Here is a 14,605-nt window from a genome sequence, read left to right as displayed (position 1 = left end):
CTTAGATTTGACCTTAGTACAAGGAGATAGGAATGGATCAACTCACATTCTTCTACATGATATCTGTCAGTTGTGCCAGCACCATGGTGGTGCCTCCTAGCATAATATTTCATTCGACAGCTTAGATAAATTCCGTGGAGGGGGCAGTGGCACCAATGAGGAGTTTTGGGACAGGAGCATGCCTACAGAGTGGTGCTCAGCATGAGGACATTGGAGCAGCAGTAATGCAACTCCTCACCATTGTCAGTGAGGAAGTGGGCTAGCACAAAGTTGCCTACCATATTTATGGGCTAAGAATGAAATTAGGGAAATAACACCCTTCACAATAGTCACACATAATATCGAATATCTTGTTGTAACTGTAATCAAGCAAGTGTAAGACCTATATGACAAGAATTTCAACACCTGGAAGACAGAAATTGAAGAATATATCACAAGATGGAATAATCTCTTATGCTCATGGATTGGTAGGATTAACATGGTAAAAATGGCTATTTTACCAAGAGCAATCTACAGACCCAGTGCAACATCCATTAAATTTTCAGCACAATTCCTTACGGGCTTTGATTGGTCAATACACAACTTCATATTGAAAGCCAAAAAATAAATATATAACCCAATCGATCTAAAACAATCTCAAACAATAGAGAAATTTCTGGAGGTTTCATCATCCATGATTTTAAGCTTTACTATAGAGCAATAGTATCAAAACCCTCTGGTACTGGCACAAAAACAGACAGGTCAATCAATGAAATTAAATTGAAGACCCAGAATAAAATTCACTTACCTTGATGACAGCTTGATTTTTGACAAAGAAGACAAAACAGTGCAACTGGGGAAAAAGAAAACATCTTCAACAGATGGCTCTGGTTTAATTGAGTGTGCATGTCAAAGAATGAAGATAGACCCCTATTTATTATTCTGCACAAAACAAAAGTCCAAGTGGATCAAAGACCTCAACATAAAACATGATACACTAAATCTGATAGAAGAGAAAGGGAGGAATAACCTTGAATACCTTGGCACAGGAGACAGCTTCCTGAACTGAACACCAACAGCTCTTACACTTATAGCAATGATTAATAAATGGAATTCATGAACCTGAGAAGTGTCTCTTAGGCACAGAATACAACAAAAGGACAAAACTGCAGCCTAGAGAATGGGAAAAGATCTTCACCAACTGCTCTCCTGTCAGAGGAAGATATTAGCATATGGCAGTACAGGCAACCTCGACCAGCTCTGCATCATTCAGGCAAGTCATCCTCACTAAATCAGGCTCTGAGATCTAGTGAGGCTTCAACAGGACTCAGGAATTAGTGTGACTTTCATCACAATGTATGGTTGCTTTTAGGCAATCAGAGGTAGACAATAGAACAAAACAATAGCAAAATGAAACAACAATGAAACAACATCTACAACAGTTATCCAGGTACATATAGAAAAACTTTTAGAGCAGTTTGGACCTCATGATGGTTGCACCTCAGTTCCAAGTTCCCTATGGCCATAGCCCCTAACCATGTGTTTCACGTGATGGTCTGATGCTCGCCTATTTGTTTTCTATAGATTCTAGATTCTGGGCAACAAAAGTAAAATAGCAAATGTGCTGAATCTCTCACATGGAACACACAGTAACATAATTACATGCGTGCATCAAATGGAGAGTTCCCAGTGTAAGTGAGGAGTGGGAAACCTTAGCTGCTGTGGGCTAAGTCCTGGCACCCCCACCTACATGAAAGTCAGAGGACAACTGATACCCTCACCTACATGAAAGTCAGAGGACAACTGATACCCTCACCTACATGAAAGTCAGAGGACAATTTGTGGAGTTTTTTCTCACCTATCATGTGGGTCACAGGGAAGGAACTCATGTCTCTATGCTTGGTGGCATTAACTTTACCCACTGAGGCATCTCGTCAGCCAGTCACCACAGACACAGAATTTATAAGCTATGTATATTTATGTTCTGGTTTATACCCCAAGTATGAAAACTTACCCCATTGAGTATATCTACTCAATTAAGGACAATAAATGGATTCTGGGAGGGATCTATGAGGAGAGTGGCAGACTTTAAAAGCCTCCATGGAGCCTCACAGTTTTTTTTTTGTCTCCAAGTAGTCTGGATGAGATGGGGTAATTTTTCCTTCTCTTTGACCTCCCAGTGCTATGATTGAACCTAGTACAAATCCATGCTCCCTGAGTTACATTCCAGGCCTGTAACTTCATTCATCTGCTACAACAGCTGCAAGGCAAGTGGCAATTTGATACTCCATAGTCAGTTTGTCTGCTACAAGATAGGTCCTTTAGAGTGACAGACAGAATGCTTTCAAGACTAGGAATATCTATCTGAAAGAGAAAATGAAGTGTCTCAGTGCACACTGCATACTTGGGACAGTTTATTCATTTAAAGACTGATGTCAAGCTGTTATCTACCTGCACAAATGGTGGTAGTAGAAGCCAGGTTAATCTACCTGACTGGTAGCATTTACCAAAACAGCCAAGCACTATTCTGGGGACCTACAAGTAAGTCCCATGCTTTTTCCACAGGATGGAAAGATGGACAAGAAGACCAGTATCACACAGTGGTGTTTGGATTTCTGTGTGTTTACTGGTGTCCCTTTGTGTGTCAGAGTCAGCTTAGAATGAGAAGGTGACCAAGAACAGAGAGTAACCTAACCCCTTCCCCTATCCTCAGGCTTTTGCCTAAAAGCCCTGGTTTGACAGCACCAGTTTGAGGAGCCAGGGGATTAATTCCTTCATACATTAAGTCTCTGACTCACTGTTAGTCTCAGAAATCAGATCTGTTCCAGGAGATCTTCACAAGAATGAAGCATCCACTAGTAGAAACATTTCCTCAATACACTCTGAGATCTACTGCGATTGAATATCCACATCAACTATCACCCTCCCTTCCTAGCATTGCACAGACATGATCTCCAACATAGGCATGTGACCTCTGCTTCAGACTCCTTTGATTCAAGACAGTTTGAAGCTTTATCCCAACACATGTTAGCTGGTCTTAAATGGTTATTCTTCCCTCCACATCTAACCCCAGCAGGAACTTCTCAATCCTGCATTTCATCAATTAGGCATTTTGTGCCTAATCTGCATGGTTATCCTAGATGAGAGGTGACAGATCTGCTCCAACCTTGAAAATAAGTGATTCTAGGGCATTCTCTTTTACCCAAGAGTGCACTGCATGGGTCCCTGGTAACCTAAGAAAATTAGCATGCCATCTTCATGCCCCTGAACCTGTAGGTATCCAGAAACTTCTATGTTTGGTTTTGAATGATCTCGTTCAATTAAGATCTACACAATCTGGAAGTACAAAGATCAAATGCAGGGTAGGGACTGGAGAGAAGGCTCGTCCATTAAGAGCAGTTGTCTATCATCCAGAGGCCCCAGAGGGCACCTAACAATCCCTTTACTCTGGCTCTAGGTTGAATACTATGTCCTCTTCTGCCCTTGGGAGGAATTGCATGTATGTGTTGCATAGACATCCAGCAGGTAAAACATTCATAGAAATAAAAGAAATAAATAGCAATGCTCCAAATCCACCCAACTAATCAAAACCCAGAAATGCTCCAAATGTGCAGTCACACTAATATTACCTAGAAATAAAGCCAACAGTTTCAATATGGGAAGCTGGGAAGTCTTTATTTGGGAAGTCGTGTCTGCTTTGCAATTATCACTGAGGCTGTATTTTAAGGAAATGAGAGGCTGATAACTCTGGACTTCCTGATTTCTTGTATACACGCTGAATGAAATATCATTTACTGAGAGGCTTTAGAGCTATACCATCGTGACACACATTAATTCAGTCTGCATGACAATTTCAAGACCATGTGAATGCAGAATAACATATTTTAGGGTTATATAAATGTATGATTTAAAGGACTCAGTATAGATACATTTTCTATCACGAAGTGCTTATCAATAGAGTAGGCCATGATGTCCATGCCCCCAAAAACGTACTCCTGTATATCACTGGCTGGATGGGAGTTCATGATGTAGCCCATTGTGCCTGGGGCTTACAGAAAACCATCTCTGTCTCTGAATTTGGGGGCTACAGGAGTGTGACACCATACCTGGTTAAAAACTCTGGGCTTAAGAGCAAAGGCTTGGAACTTGGATTTTTAAAATTCATATAAATACAGCCATTTTATTCAATAGGGGCTTAAAAGGGGCCCCAAATTCAGCCCGATCAGTATACACCGTGTATAGAGCCACAGCTAAATATGAAAATAATGACTGGAACAAAAGAAAGAGAAAATAAATATCAAAACCTCAAACCAATGGAACCAAAAGGCCTAAAACCCTAAAGCAAACAAAACCCAAACCAAAAAGCAAACAAACAAAAATTCAAGTTAAGCAGTATTTCCTTGCTGCAAGTTTAGCAGCACTGAACTACACCATGTGGCCAGCCTTGAAGACAGGGAAGAAAGGAATTTTCCGATGTAATAGCCTATCAAGGCAAACATTGCAGTGTCTCTTTGAGAGCTTTATAAGTTAACTTTTTCCAGGGCCAAGGATGAGACATGTTATAAGCTTTTGTTCAAAAATCTTTTACTTTACTTAACTTACCTTCATTAAATATTCTCGGTGGCCGATCAGGACCAGTATTGATTTAGTCTTGGACTTTTTCTCCTCAACCCTGAGCAGCTCTGGATGTGCTTCTGCCTTCTCTAAAGCCCTGCCTGGCGCAACCTCAGCAATAGGGGATTCCCACACACCTCTGTGTTGAAACATACTTCCCCTACCTACCTGGATCCTCATCTTACCTTTGCTTAAATCTTTCTTTCTTTTTTTTAATTTATTAGGTATTTTCTTCATGTACATTTCCAATGCTATCCCAAAAGTCCCCCATACCCCCCCCCACTCCCCTACCCACCCACTCCCACTTCTTGGCCCTGGCATTGCCCTGTACTGAGGCATATAAAGTTTGCAAGACCAATGGGCCTCTCTTTCCAATGATGGCTGAATAGGCCATCTTCTGCTACATATGCAGCTAGAGACACGAGCTCCGGGGGGTACTGGTTAGTTCATATTGTTGTTCCATCTATAGGGTTGCAGACCCCTTTAGCTCCTTGGGTACTTTCTCTAGCTCCTCCATTGAGGGCCTTGTGATTCATCCAATAGCTGACTGTGAGCATCCACTTCTGTGTTTGCCAGGCATCGGCATAGCTTCACAAGAGACAGCTATATCAGTGTCCTTTCAGCAAAATCTTGCTAGTGTATGTAACGGTGTCAGCATTTGGAGGCTGATTATGGGATGGATCCCCGGGTATGGCAGTCTCTAGATGGTCCATCCTTTCGTCTCAGCTCCAAACTTTGGCTCTGTAACTCCTTCCATAGGTGTTTTGTTCCCAATTCTAAGGAGGGGCAAAGTGTCCACACTTTGGTCTTCATTCTTCTTGAGTTTCATGCGTTTAGCAAATTGTATCTTGTATCTTGGGTATTCTAAGTTTCTGGGCTAATATCCACTTATCAGTGAGTACATATCATGTGAGTTCTTTTGTGATTGGGTTACCTCACTCAGGATGATGCCCTCCATGCTTAAATCTTTCTACTCCCAAGGAGACAAACATCTTTTTGATGTACATCAATAATTTTGTAGCATAATAAATATAACATAATAATATAGAATACAATTTCTAGCAGCCTAAGTGTTCTTGATGCTTTGTCCTGGAAGCTTGTAGCTCCCCTCCCCCTTTTTCTGACATGTACTACACATAGCAGCACAGACCTGAATATGGTATTGCTCCCTTGGCTCTGAAATGGCTGTGAGCCTAATGAACTTAAAGCTTTGTTCATTCCCAAGTCTAAGCTTTTTACATTAGCTGCAAATAGTGAATTTTTCTTAGGTTTTTAGCTTTAAAGCATGATAGAAGCTCTTATTTTCCCTACACAGTTATGTCTAATATAATGTCCATGTCCAACCTTACAACAGTGAGAAAATGAATAACTGCAGTTAAACAGTTGCAGCAGTAGAATTTTCTGACATGCTCTTTTGCAGAAAGATTAACAATTACATGTTTTCAGATTGTCCCTCTGAAACTAATAGGTCATCATTTATCAAAGGCTTTATTAAGAGAGGAGTAGGAATCCTAAGTTCTGTCTATGGCACTGGGTTTAACTTAATTGTGGATGATACACTTCATATCCTAGATAAATCTTTCATGACACACACAATGGTATGTAGAAGAGGCCACAGTAACTCATGCTCCATGAGTTTAGGAGCACACATCTTCAAAGATAGCATAACCTCTCTTTTACACACTTTGGTAGTACACCACATCACCCCCAAATTATACCGTTTGCAGCATTCCTGTGGTTCAGATTAACCACATATTGTCTATAATTATCTTCTCCTTTGGGATTCAGGGCTGAATAGTAAATAATTTATGGAGTCCTTATGTTCTGTTTTCCACCAAGTTGCATCAAGTGTTGATTGTTCTGAGAATTTGAATTTGTCTTTGACATTTATATTTTGGCTATCAGAGACTCATGTACAAACCTCATCAGCTATAGGTACAACAGTGGTGGCAAGTTCTGGCCATGTGCCCTGAAGGTCATGTTTGTTGTTATCCAGTTGTACTGTCACATGATTCACAAGTGATTCCCATATATGATTCCTTTATACTTAGCTGGATCTCATCAGACTCTCTGGGGCTGGGAGGAAACATCTTTGCCCTGAATATAGTTCATCATGCTGCCTCTGGATACCTTTCGAATGGTGCCTTCTGTACACATGCCTTTAAGATGATTTCAAATTATTTAACAGTACTCAATACAGTTCTTGAGCTTCAGGGAGTTACCTTAAATTTCACAGCCAATTGATTGTTAGTCTGCACAAGGTTTGTCATTGTGTGGTAATTCATCGATTACACTTTATGGGCCTAAGGGATGTTTTTTGATAATTTATCACTCTCTTCTGGCATAATATATAAAGCTCTTGATAGTTGCTCAGTGAAGAAAAATTAAGTCCACAGCAGGTTAACCCTGTAATATGTTGGCCACTATGGGATTCTTTCAGCCAGTTCTTTCTTGCCTGTGTGCTTATTCAAGACCCAACAAATTCACAGGCTGCATCCTCTGGCCAAAGTCGTCAAATGTGACTCAGAAGTCTTCTGTAAATCCTTTGCTGGAACAATCAATGCCAATGACTCTGACTTTCTAATCCAACTGGTGGGTAAACTGAGGCAGGCAGGCATTGGGGGTCATTGCTTAGAGTTGCTGACTGGGGTAGCTTCAGATACATACAGGCTCTGCTGTCAAAGACAACGAGCGATTAAAGAAGTGACTCACAGACTTTTTTTTTATTAGATATTTTCTTTATTTACATTTCAAATGCTATCTTGAAAGTTCCCTATAACCCCCCCCCCCCTGCCCTGCTCCCTCCACAGAAAGCCTTGTAGACGATCACCTAAATAAACACTTGGAGGAGACATTGGTGAGTGCCTGGATAAGTTGGTAGACTGTTACATTGGATTGTCTATGTTTATGGATAGCCATGAGGGCAATCTGTCTCTAATACACATCATCCTACCTGCTACTGCTTAGCACTTGGGATGTATGTTCTTGTTGGTCTCATCACAGAACCTCTTTTCTTCACCATAGGATGCTTCCTGGTCAGCCTGCTCTACCAGCAGCTTTCTCTTCTCATTCAGCAGCATCCTTATTTTTTCCTTCAATTGATTGCATTCTTTCAGGAGGTAGGTGTGCCTGAAGCTGAACCACAAACAAACAAACAAACAAACAAACAAACAAACAAACACAAAAAGGTGATCCCCAGCAAGCTTCCATTTGCCTGCCACTCCTCCAAGTACTATGATACCTGCAAGGGCCCTGATCCCCAGAGAGCCCCAGACTAGAGACCACAGTATACTCATCAGTACCAAAATAGAGGCAGGTAAAATCCAGAGACCAGCCACATGCCACAAGATTCAAAGGACTTCTGAAAACCCTGACACTAAGAGTGCCCCATGTACATCACAGAGGAGGAAATGTACCTCATGGTTGCNTATATGTCTGTGGTACCAGAAAACCATCAGTAGGAAGACTGCAACTCCCCTCTGAGGGAGGAGAGGAGACCCAAAAGGTACAAACTCTTTCCATTTTTGTCATGGATCCCAGATCTTTTAATCTGCTGTCAGAACCCCAGAAGTTCAGGGTTGCTTGAGATTCCCAGCATGGTGGAAATGATTTCTATGCAGAGGATCCTGAATTTGGAAGAATAAAGACTGGAGGGTCTTGGACAATCTTCACACTTAGGAAAACTGAGTCCAAGAGGTACAAATCCAGGACCCTTGCCTCAAGGGAGGGCTCTTATTAAGAAACAGAGAGTATACAACTAGAGCTCTTACTTTTGTTCAAAGTCCTAGAAGGACACAAGCATTCCCTGCCTAGTGCAGGGTCTCAGCTGTGTCTGGGACTCACCTGTAGGAATTGTTATCTTCTATGAATTCCTTGTACTTCTCAATGGTATCACTTATTGACTGGGTCATTTTTTTCCATATCCAACATTGTCTTCTCATGTTGTGATTTAATGATGGTGAACTCAATGTTCATCCTGTGGTAGAGCATGGCCCAAAGAGCAAATAATCCTCTGAACTAAGCAATCAAGTATCATGTGCAAAAAGGCTGTATCAGGACTACCCAAGCCAAGTGTATGGCACATCCTTGCTCCTTCCAACTGGGTCCTATTGGTACTGATTAAACTTATTATCTTGGGCAGAGGACAGCAGAGCCAGGGGATGAAATGGAGATAGCTGACCTTCAAGAGCTCCTTAGGTGAGCCTGAAGGAATACACTAATTCTGTGAAATGTTTCTACTAGACTGTGCCACAGGCATTGGTCCTTAGTTTTAAGGCTTTTTTTCCTCTTAGTTTTAAGGCAGGGATAATCCCTTGTTCCTATTGCTACATGAATTCTAAGATGGCATAACTAGTATTTACAAGGAAAAGGGTTTAAAACACTTCCTAACCCAGGAGTATCCTATGTGACACCAAGGTAAACACAGGGAACCAAGTACCCTGATGATCAATTTGGGCCTCTAAGGGCTCAACTCTAGCATGTCCTACAAACTGTGCATCACATAAATCCTCAGAACCCATCAAAGTTCCCAGAACTCCAGATCCTGAACAAAACACACATAACTACCTTCACACACAATCAAACTTAAAATGCCAAATAAATCCAGGTAGGTTCCATAGTCTCAGAGTACAATGAACAAAATTAGAGTAAAGCAGTAATGGCCTGCAGACATTGCATTCTTACACAGTAAGGCAGCAGTTGTGACCAGGTCCTTCCAGGTGTTGACAGAACCAATCAGACTCCAAGTGCCTCAAGGTGAATCACAAAAGAGGATGACCATTTAACACACAGCTTCTAGCTTATCCAACAATTAAACACCTGTCAAGACTTCTTATAATGAATGTGAGAGATGACACACTCCATTCATGGGAGAGAATGTGTGTTATCAGAGAGGGCACAATAGAGTCAACAGGATACTGGGCATAATTATTACCTGTAGTTCAAATCAGTATTCATGTCAATGTCCAAGATTCGACAAAGTTCTTCCCTCTCAGCATTGATCTTCCTGATATAAAGTTTCATATCTTCTACTTTATTCATATTCTTCATATGATTAGTGATGTTGCAATTTTGGGATGATATTTTCCAAGCAGACACTGAAGATAGATAAACACNAATGCATTTGCATAGTTGATGGCCCAGGGGCAGGGGAGACCATTCTGAGTCCCAAAGAGAAGGTTGAGGAAGAAAAAAGCTAGCACAGGGTGAATCACTGAAAATGCAGAAAGGCTATATTTGAGCTGGTCTGCTAAGCTATGTTCCTCTTCCCAACCACCACTGTTGGTCACAACTACCACCACATTCCTTATTACATCCCCCCTTGCACTGAAATCCATAAGCAGCCTCAGACATAAAGATTTGGGGAACATTGTCAGCTCATGTCAGATGTTATGCTAATAAAACCCGAAGTTCATAGTGCTTAGCACCATCAACACCTAATCATGTGTGTTCAAACCCAAAGTGTCTGAGACCTCAACACATGACCAGGTTAGAATCCTCCTCTGTTCTCTGCATCAGAGACTCATGTATCCTACAATAATCTAGAAGATGAAGTGCTTCAACTCCCTACCAAGAAGGGACACATTTTCTCATAGTGCCTTCTCAAGGCAGTCTTTGACACTCAAAATGAAATTAAATAGCTCCTAGAAAATTAGCTGAACGCTTGTCAATTCCTCCAACTGTCAAATGAATTGTCAGAAATAATAGACTCTTGGTCTGTCATTAAGAAAGTCCAAGGCTCCAGCTTGTAAGACCTACACAGGGAAGGCATAGCTCAAGCCTACCTGTTCCAGGATTTTCCCCAACTCTGCCCAGGACTCACTGTGCCTTCCCCAGAATGATTTCATTCTTCTGTTTTTACAANAAAGGATGCCAGATTCCTTCTGCCTTGGTCTGGTCTCTCCTTGATCGCCATTCTCCTTGTGAAATAGCCTGCGCAGCTGGGAAAAAATGAGAGCCCAAAAGCCACTGAAGGAACCTGATTGAGAACCTGATTGAGAACCCAAAAGGCACTGAAGGAATATCCCACAAGCCGTTGTTGTAACCAAAATACAGGTGACATCACAGAAGATTCTAGTTCTCTCCTAGATACAAGAGATTGTCCAAGGAAGGCATTACTGATGATGTCACTGGGAACGGCTAAGGCCTATTTGATATCTAGTTCTCCTCAAATTGACCAGTTTCTGTTGTGCATTTCCTGTAGCCTCTCCTGTGACTTGGGAAATACCCTATGGCAACCTCTCCTTCCAATGTTAGAGATTTCTCATCTGCTTCATTAGAAGACAAGTGCTTTCGATGAAAAGCATTGATTAGGACACTGACATGCATAAGAGATTTTTGTTAGCACCAAATCTCTAGGGATGGTGAATGTAAGAAATATTTCTCAATAATAAATATATACCTGAATAAATTCATGTGACAGTCTAATTCCCCAGGTTTTCCCTGTATCACAAAGGCCAATATCTTTTTCCTATACCTTTAATTGTATAAAACCTGTATAATATTTTCTTATTGTGCATATCTTGAAAGTGGGCATTGTTCCCATATATATATCCATGTGTTTCACAAAATCTCCTGTTTACAATCCCATCTTTTGCAAGGAAAATTCACTTTTCTTTGGGACATAGGGGCTCAACAACAGGACAAAATATGAAATGGTAAACTTTCTGTCCCATTTTCAAAATACTAACTTGCACATCCTCCCTTTCTCACATACAACCAGACAAAGTTGGCATCAGTGAGCAAAGGTCAACCTGGACTGTACAAATTACTGCATTGTAGCCTCATAGCCATCACTTCTCCAGTATCTGTCTTCCTGAATTCCCAAGTGCAGGCATGAGGATGCTGGGGGTTGTACCATGATACTCTACTCATAGCAAACGTAAGACTCAGGAGGTAGGGCAGGGAGTGGAATGGCCTGAGTTCGGGTTAAACCTCAAGTTTAATGGGTCCATAAGTTCAGGATGGAGTCCCCTTGGTTTTGCCATCTGAGGCTTCTGCGTCCTTATGCTGGGTGCGTTGAATCTGTGCTATAATGCAACCTGTCCTCCCGGATGTAAGATGAAAAATCATGTATGTCTTTTGCGGGAAGACATCTGCCTTTGACTACTGTCTGGAGCCACAATACCAATATGCAGAGCTCAATATTGGGGGAGGGGGGAGATTGTTGATGCCTTAGAAATTGAGGGCCTTTTCTTCCAATATGGAGCCCATATTTAGCCAATGTGATTTTTCCTTTGGTTTTTCACTAACAGTGGCTTGGTTGTTTCCTGGCCTAAAGGATTCTGGATGCACCAACAAGGGGCCTACTCCATACATGCTTTTTTTTTTTTTTTTTTTTTTTTTTTTTTTTTTTTTTAAGAAAGGGATTTTTGCAGAATCATGCCATGGCAGCTGGAAGGTCAACTAGGCTGCTCTTAGATCCATCTCACCTGGTACAGGACTGAAGACCTGTGGTATCTGGGGAAAGGAAGCAGCACACAGTATCACACAGCACCCTCTACTGTAACTGCTAGAAATGTAATAGGGTTGTTTGTTTGTTTGTTTGTTTGTATTATAAATACATATAAAGCTAGCCAGAGTTGGTACATGCCTTTCAGCACTCAGGAGGTTTTTTTTTCTTTTTTTTTTTTAAATGTTGTTGTTAGTATTCCTGTTGTTTCCTTTGGTTTTTGTTGTTAACTCCCCCAACTATTTGCACTGTACCTAAAACGTTAAGCCCATGCTCTGTACAGTCCTATCATTCATGTTACTCAGAAGTGGTTACTCCTCAGATGATCTCATTACTCACTTTCAAATAAGGAAAACAGTCACAGAGACATTAGTTACCTTGTATGGTCTCATGGAACCAACTCACCATGACTGTAGAGTGGTATCCCAATATTTTGGATTACCTTAGCTTCTGTTTTTGAGATGACAGGCCTGTGTGGAAGTCTCCATGTAGGTGGCAGAGGGCCTGGTATAGCTGAAAGAATGGCTGCCCCTGAAGGCCAAGGCTGGCCCTTCAGTGCCTCTGAAGCCTGAGGCAGAGGTCTGCCAGCAACACAGGAACACATGGCCAGAGCTTGTTTGGTACTGTATTATGNATGAGCCCTGAGACCAGGATGAAAAGAAGCCTCCAGATTTCTATTAAACGTGGCATAGTCACTTTGATGTGAGTGGAGTAATGGATCTTTGGGATGCAAGTCCTCCATTTTATTTATCTTTGCTATGTACACAGTATGTGTCAATGACAAAGTCACCCTACTTTACAACATCTAGTCACTCTAGATGTTAAAGTGTTTGCCAGTGTATACATACTAGAGTTAGTAGAACAATATAGTTTGCCCCATTTTGTTACATACTTTAATTTTGTTTTTGTATTAATATAGTTTTTACTTATTCACATTACATGCTGCTTACTGCAACCACACACCCACAACGTTTCCCCAAAATTCATGAACTCTTATTCTCTGATCAGATGAGGGGCAACTATCTCAGAACATCTCTTCTTCTACCAAAGCCAACTTACCCCGTCCTGTGAAAAGGTGTCGAGGGTGCTGTAAAAGGATGCCTTTTGCTTGGCTTTTCTCTTGCTCCATTTCCTGGATATGACAAGTTCATACAGAACTGTCCTGGAACATGGTACTTCATTCAGATGGTTCACAAGAAGCCCTGGTTTTGTTAATGTTCTTGAGAGTATATTTCCATCAAACCTACTCCCACTAGTATCCTAAGCCTGGAAAAAGCAATGAGACATGAGACATCTATTCCAGGAGTTTCCGATTGTTCTCAGAGCAGCAGTACAGCAGTCCACAAAGCTGACAAAGTTAAGTGAGGTCACAAAGGGGACATAATATACCGCTGCTTTCATAAAGTATGTCCTAGAGGTTTACCATATCTAAACACTCATAGATCTGTACACTGGACACTAAAGTGCTCAACATACATTGCTTTTGTCACTCAGTTTCCCCAAATATTAGAATTCTCATTTTGGAGAAATTTGAAGGAAAAAATATGTTCCTGGGGCTGGCGGTACCTCAAAAATGTGTGAGGACAGAGAACTGTTTGAGAATCAGAGACCAAATGCTTACCAAGATCAAAGTCGAAGCCCAATAGGAAGATCTAAATAATAAGCCATTGGGTAAAACATGAAAGTAGGAAGCCATAGGCCAGGAAGGTAAGTCCTTGGCCTTCAGGTAGATCTATTTCCAATTTTCTGAGGAACCTCCAGATTGATTTCCATAGTTGTCATAACACTTTGCACTCCCACCAGAAATGGAGGATTGTTCCTCTTTTTCCACATTCTCATCAACATGTGCTTTCACCAGTTTTTGATCTTAGCCATTCTTCACTGGAAAGTATACTGCCTTATACCACTCTCTGAGTTGCTTTGCTTTTCATTTCCCTGAAGACTAAGGACTTTCCACATTTCTTTAAGTGCTTCTCAGCCATTCAAGGTTCCTTGTTGTGAATTTTTTGTATAGCTATTTACCACATTTTCAGATTTGGTTCTTTGCTTTTTTGTTGTTTAGCTACTTGAGTTCTTTAGATATTTTGGAAATTAGCCCTCTATAGGATGTAAGGTTAGTGAGGTTTTTTTCCCAATATGTATGTTGCCAATTTGTCCTATTGGCTATGCCCTTTGCCTTACATAAGTTTTTCAGTNTCATGAGGTCCCATTTATCAATGATGTTAGAACCTGAGCCTTTAGAGCTGTGTTTAGGAAATTTGCCCCTATTCCCGTGAGTTTGAAGCTCTTTCTCAATTTCTCTTGAATTAGATTCAGTGAATCTGGTTTTATGTTGAGGTCTTTGATCNACTTGGACTTGAGTTTTATTCATGGTGATAAATATGGATCTACTTTCATTTTTCTACATACTTACTGCCAGTAGGACCAGCACCATTTATTGAAGATGCTTTCTTTTTTCCATTGTATATTTTTGGCTTCTTTGTCAAAGATCAAGTGTCCATACGTGTGGTGTAATTTCTAGGTCTTCATTTTTTTTTCTATTTTAAAATATTTTAATTTTAC

At 40.9% G+C, this 14,605-nt stretch overlaps 1 pseudogene; it reads right to left on the bottom strand.

Annotated features, from left to right (window-relative positions):
• Positions 1-7,419: 7,419 nt before the first annotated feature.
• On the bottom strand, positions 7,420-13,255 carry LOC110309391 (annotated as a pseudogene).
• Positions 13,256-14,605: the final 1,350 nt, after the last annotated feature.

This window comes from Mus caroli, chromosome 14 (assembly GCF_900094665.2).
Source record: "Mus caroli chromosome 14, CAROLI_EIJ_v1.1, whole genome shotgun sequence".
NCBI classification, from domain to species: Eukaryota; Metazoa; Chordata; class Mammalia; order Rodentia; family Muridae; genus Mus; species Mus caroli.
Note: the sequence above shows the minus strand (reverse complement) of the source record. Positions and strands in the feature narration are given on the sequence as shown.